This window comes from Mus musculus, chromosome 15 (assembly GCF_000001635.26).
Source record: "Mus musculus strain C57BL/6J chromosome 15, GRCm38.p6 C57BL/6J".
NCBI classification, from domain to species: domain Eukaryota; kingdom Metazoa; phylum Chordata; class Mammalia; order Rodentia; family Muridae; genus Mus; species Mus musculus.
In genome coordinates, this window is record NC_000081.6 from 103,582,525 (window position 1) to 103,588,684 (window position 6,160).

General features: G+C 43.2%; 1 pseudogene; it reads right to left on the reverse strand.

Moving 5' to 3' along the window:
* Positions 3,923 to 5,881, reverse strand: Gm9108 (predicted gene 9108; annotated as a pseudogene).

The window sequence follows — 6,160 nt, forward strand, 5'->3', positions numbered from 1 at the left end:
TATGGTCAGTAATGAAAAGGATCCATTTAATAAATGCATGGGCAGGACTTGGCATTTACTTACTACCCAAGTGCTTGGGCCTGGGAGGCAAAATGTTATGGTAGCTTTACCCACAGTTGGATATTGCAGGATATTTGATCACACTCTGAGCTCTGAAATTTGTTGTTTACTGGAAAAGCCTGTTCCTAGTTGCACTGTAGCTCAGCCCTAGCATAAACCTTTAATCCAAGAACTTTCTGTTTATTGTAAACAGGATTAATTAAAGTCAACCATAGGTCAAGAGGTGGAGAAGCAGCCAGTAGACAGGGAGTGAACATAGGACAAAACCATAGAGAATAAGAGGAAGTCAGGAGGATGAAATAGAGAGATGCACAGGAAGTAGAAGGGAGGGACATTCAGTTAGAAGGATTTTTGAGATGGCTTGGAGAAGGAGAGCTCTTTGACTTTTGGGATATTGGCTGTGGAGAAGGGTCAGCTGGGTGCTTTCTTTGCCTCTCTGAGCTAGTAGGCTTTCACCCCATCATCTGGCTCCTGAGTCCTCATTGGTAAAATCAAATGACTGAAATTTTGTTAAAAACAATAGTTGGGAAGGTGTCTTAGTTAGGGTTTCTATTCCTGCACAGACATCATGACCAAGAAGCAAGTTGGGGAGGAAAGGGTTTATTCGGCTTACAATTCCATACTGCTGTTCATCACCAAGGAAGTCAGGACTGGAACTCAAGCAGGTCAGGAAGCAGGAGCTGATGCAGAGGCCATGGAGGGATGTTCCTTACTGGCTTGCTTCTCCTGGCTTGCTCAGCCTGCTCTCTAATAGAACCCAAGACTACCAGCCCAGAGATGGTCCCACTCACAAGGGGCCTTTCCCCCTTGAGCACTAATTGAGGAAATGCCTTACAGTTGGATCTCGTGGAGGCATTTCCTCAACTGAAGCTCCTTTCTCTGTGATAACTCCAGCTGTGTCAAGTTGACACAAAACTAGCCAGGACAGAAGGTGAAGGGACAAAGATTTGTGACTGTATCAATACCCTGAGTGTATGTTCTCTCTCTCTCTCTCTCTCTCTCTCTCTCTCTCTCTCTCTCTGTGTGTGTGTGTGTGTGTGTGTGTGTGTGTGTGTGTGTGTGTATCCTGAAGAGGGAAAAACCCCGCCCTCAGATCTGAGGCAGTCTCCATAGTATATTCAACAGGTCAGTAGAAGCTAAATCTAATATTTGGGAGGCTGAGATAAGAGGATTGTGAGTTTTAGGGCAACTTCAGTTATATACTTCTCTCCCCCTTATTTTGTCACAAGAAGCAAAGTTGATATACACGGATTTTCTAAGAGGGAATTAAAACTTTGACATCAGTCCCAGAACAGTCACAAAGCAGATTCTTTCCAAATGCCACTGCATGGTCATTTTCTTCTCCTAATCCTCCTAGCCCCTGGAAAAAAAAATGAGAGATACTCGTATAATTGAGGATAAATTTGGAATTAGGAACACTTTTTTTTAACATAACATTTTTACTACTTTATATCAAAACCCAGAAAAAATGTTATTCCTGTCTTAATTAGGGTTTCTATTACTGTTTTTTTTTTTTTTTTTTTTTTTAAGACACCATGACCATGGCAATTCTTATAAAGGAAAACACTGAATTGGGGCTGGTTTGTAGTTCCAGATGTTTCATGGTGTGAAGCATGGCAGTGTGCAGGCAGACAGACATGGTGCTGGAGAAGTTGCTGAGAGTTTTATATCTGGATCAGCAGGCAGCAGGCAGAGCAAATGAACCGCACTAGACCTGGATTACGCATCTGAGGCATGAAAGCATAACTCCCTAGTGACACACCTTCTCCAACAAAGCCATACCACTTCAACAAGGCCACACCTCCTAATAGTACCTTTCCCTGTGAGCTTATGATGGTCATTTTCTTTCAAACTACCACAATCCCAAATTATAGGATTTGGGGTATGTTGTGGTTTGAACACAAAGTGTTCCCATAGGCTGATATGTTTGAGCACCTGGTCTCCAGCTGGTTTGAGGTTGGGGAACCTATAAGAGGTGGAACATTTCTAGAGCACTGTGTTGCTTTGGGCAGGCTTTGAAGTTTTATAACCTGGACCCACTTTCTGTACCCTGCATGCTTCCTGAATACCAGGTCAACCTTAAACTACTCTGCTCACATGGCTATGATTTACCCACCATAATGGACTACAACCTAAAATAAACCCTTTCTCCTCTAAATTGTCTTTCTTCCCCCAGTGTATTCTATTACAGTTATAGATATGTAACCAATATAGAGTAGAGTTGGATAGGTATATGAAGAAAAGAGACACAGGGTGTATATCTGGTGAGGAGCTGGCCTGTGTGATGTTTTGCAGTCTAGAGCTTCTGACTCTATACTTGCTGATGCTTTTTTTCCTGCCATTGTCATTGTGGGGCCAGGAAGCCATAGGACTGTGAGGAACAGGCCTGGAGCAAGAATGGGCTTGAGGCTTGTCCAAACCATAGAAATCTCAGGAGTACGATTGCTCCCTGACTGTCCTGGGCCTGCATATCCTGGTACATGTAGCCCTCTGCCCCCACTCAACAATATTAAAAGTCCAAAGTTCAAGGTCTCTTCTGAGATTCATCCAATCACTTAACTGTAATCCTCAAAGCAAGACAGGAAACCAGCTGGACAAACTCCAAACTCTGAATCTCTATGTCTGATGGCAAAGCAGTCTTCAGATAGCCAACTCCTGTTTCAACTTTGTTTATTGAAGCAAAGTTCTTTCTTCTGGGCTGGTTCTACTCCCTGTTAACAGCATTCCTCAGCAGATAGCCCATGGATCTGGCATGTCGAAAATCTTGGGGTCTCCAAGGCAACTTCAATATTATAGCTTCTTGTTTCAATTTCTGGGATCCACACATTATCTTCTGGGTTTCTCCAAAGGGCTTGGGTCACCTCTCCAGCTCTGGCCTCTGTAGCACTCTCAGCTCAGGTTGATCCACTCCATGCTGCTGCTGTTCTTGGTGATCATCCCATGGTACTGGCATCTCCAATACACTGGGGTCTTCCACTGCAACTAGGCTTCACTAATTAGCCTCTCATAGGCTCTCTTCATGGTGCCAAGCCTCAAATCCTACAACTGAGGCTGCATCTTCACCAATGGCCTTCCTTGGCCTCTCACAGTGCCAAACCTCAGCTGTTTTTCATGACTCCTTCATTCCTTCAAAACCAATACCACTTGGATGACTCTTACATATTACCAAGTCCAGCTGTGGCATGAGACATAACCTTGGCTACCTCTGGAACACAGCTTCGTTGTGCTTTCAGAAAACACTTCACAGAAGATTTCACCTCAGCGATGCTGGTCTCTTCTTAATCACCACCAGTTTCTTAGCTCTAGTATCAGTTGTCCCAGTAGTCCCGTCTATTTTTCATTTTAAAGCTAGAGCCACATGACAAGCTGCTGAGTTCTGCCGCTTGCAGGAGCTGGAACATGCCCCCCTTGTTCTACTACATTATCACTAGCTTTCTGTTTTCCAACTTCTTCACTGCCTAAGCTTGGCTGTTCTGGATCTTGCTCTGTAGATTGACCTTTGAGCTCAGAGATCTGCATGGCTGTCTCTTGGGATTAAAGGTGTATACCACCAAGCCTGGATCTAAATTTAGCTGGGCAGTATCTTGCCCCAAAATTTCACTCCCTTAATCTGCTATCTCCTAGAATATAGGATTCAGCTCCACTTCTCTTCCTGGTGCCACTTTAATATTCAAACCATATATTTTATATTTTTCCTTTCTACACTTGCTACATTTGTTTAAAATGCCTCACCAGATCCCCCTCCCCTGACTGGGAAATTGTTGGGCCCACAAAGGTGTTTGTTTCTCTGGCTAGCACAAGTGAGGCTAGCAAGAGCCCCTTCTCAAAGGAACACACATATACTCAGGTTTTTTTTTTTTTTTAATACATGTCTACTTTATTAAGGTCAACCAACATGGTATCTATGTCTCTAAGCATTTCAGGTTTAAGAGATGTTTAGACATATTTTTTTCTATAGTAAGTTAACTTAGGCACATCGGTTTGTATTTTAGAAAAAAATAATTATCTCTATGACACAGACAGGAATAAGGAGAATCTACAAATGTTACAAAGATGATTTTAAACCTCAGCTAGCCTCTCTCTCTCCAAGTGGCTAGCAGCCATTAGTCTTTGTGAAAAGAAATAACAGGAACTGAGCAAACATCTGTAATAGTCTGGAACTTAGAGAGCAGAAGCTGTGATTATCGAAAACCTCGAACACTGGCAAGGCTGGATCGAAAAGTATTTAAGAGAAGGCCACAAATGTTGTTTCCTAAGAAGAGCTAGGAACTGCAGGTATCACTTGGTAGTGCATTGAAATGGCATTGCCCAGTGCAAGTGCTGAAGAGATCAGTTAGTTGCCTCCTTCTAGAGCAATCATTTGGGGTAAGCTTCCACAATCATAGAATGACCCTGTCCTCCAGCTGCACAGGCAGCCACTAAAGCATACTGGCCTCCTTCCTTCCTCAGTCTGTTGGCAGCTGCCATGACCAGCCGACAGTCAGTGGCTCCAAAAGGGTACCCCAGAGACAGTGATCTGCCCCAGATATTAAACTTCTCCAGAGGAGGTGATCCAACCTTGGTTTTCCTACCCATGTAGTTTTGTGCAAACCAATCAGAATCCATGGCTTTAAAGTTAGCTAAAATCTGGTCTGAGAAGGCTTCATGAAATTTAAAGCATCGATATCATTCACGGTTAACCCTGCCTTTTCTAAAACTTTTGGAGTAGCATATGTTGGTCCGAGTAAAAGCTGATCTTTCAGATCCTGGGACACATATATAAAATCCCTCAAGTATGCCTTTGGTTTATAACCCATGGCCAGAGCTCTGTCCTCTGACATGATTAGCATTGCAGAAGTGCCATCAGTCAGGAAAGAAGAATTTGCAGCTGTCACTGTGCCATAGGGTTTGATGAATGCAGGTTTTAGTTTGGCCGTTTGCTCCAGTGAGGAAGGACGGATCCCATTATCTTTGGTAACTGTGTCCTTTCCTGGTACTTTGAAAGGTACAATATCAGAAAGGTGTCCTTCATCCTGTGCCTTCTTGGCCAGACTATGAGAACGCAGTGCATATTCATCTTGTTCCATTAGAGAAACAGCAAAGGCAGCAGCCAGTCGGTCTGCAGAGTGGTCCATGGTCTCATTAGTGGAGAACTCAGCCACTGCAGGGAGCTCAGGGGACAGAAAATTCAATCTGAATTTACTGAGTAAGGACAGGTACTGGCCCAGAGTCTTGGCTTTATTGAGATCAAGCATCATTTTCCTCATATTTCTTGAATGACGAATTAGGGACATCAGACATTAACTCAACACCACCAGCCACGACGACATCACACTGGCCGGAAGCTATCAGACCAACAGCTGTGGTCATGGCTTGGTTTGAAGAGATACAAGCCATGGTGACAGTGTGAGCCAGAGTCTTATCAGAGAAGCCAGCTCCCAGGGCAGCCTCTCTAGCCACATTGCTTGTTTTTACTTCCTGAATAACTGTACCAAAGATGATATAATCAACAACATCCTTTGGAATATTGGTCCAATGCAACAAGCCTAAAAGTGCAGCTCTAGCCAAGTCATGTGGCATTAGGTCTTTATACGAAGTGCCTGACCGCAGAAATGGAATGCGGACCCCTTCCACCACCACAATATTCTTCATATTGGGTTTTGCTAAAGTCTTCTTTGACTTGGTCTGGACAGCTGTGGCAGACTGCAGTTGGGAAGAACAGCTCAGAGGTCTTATAGAAGATCTGAGAGCCCATTTTGATGTAGTTGAAAAGTTTCTAAAAGTGGAAGTCAAGATGGTAGTCATTCTGAAATCTTAGAGTCCGTGAAAACTGCCGCTGTCATATACTCAGGTTTAATGTTTTCTGTTTAATAGATAAAATTTCATTTTTCTTTCAAATTTTAAATTTACTTTTAAATTTTAACATGTTGTTACTGTATTCATAAAGCCGGGACCTCTTGGACATCATTAGTCATCTGTTCTTCCCATTTTTTACCTTCTCAGCTTCACTCTTACTGTCCTGAATGCCATCTAGAAAATTCATAGAAAAGGGGCAGAAGAGATGTATGGGGGTGGGAGGAGATAATGAAAGATTAGAGGCAGGGAGGTAGAGAAGGAGAGA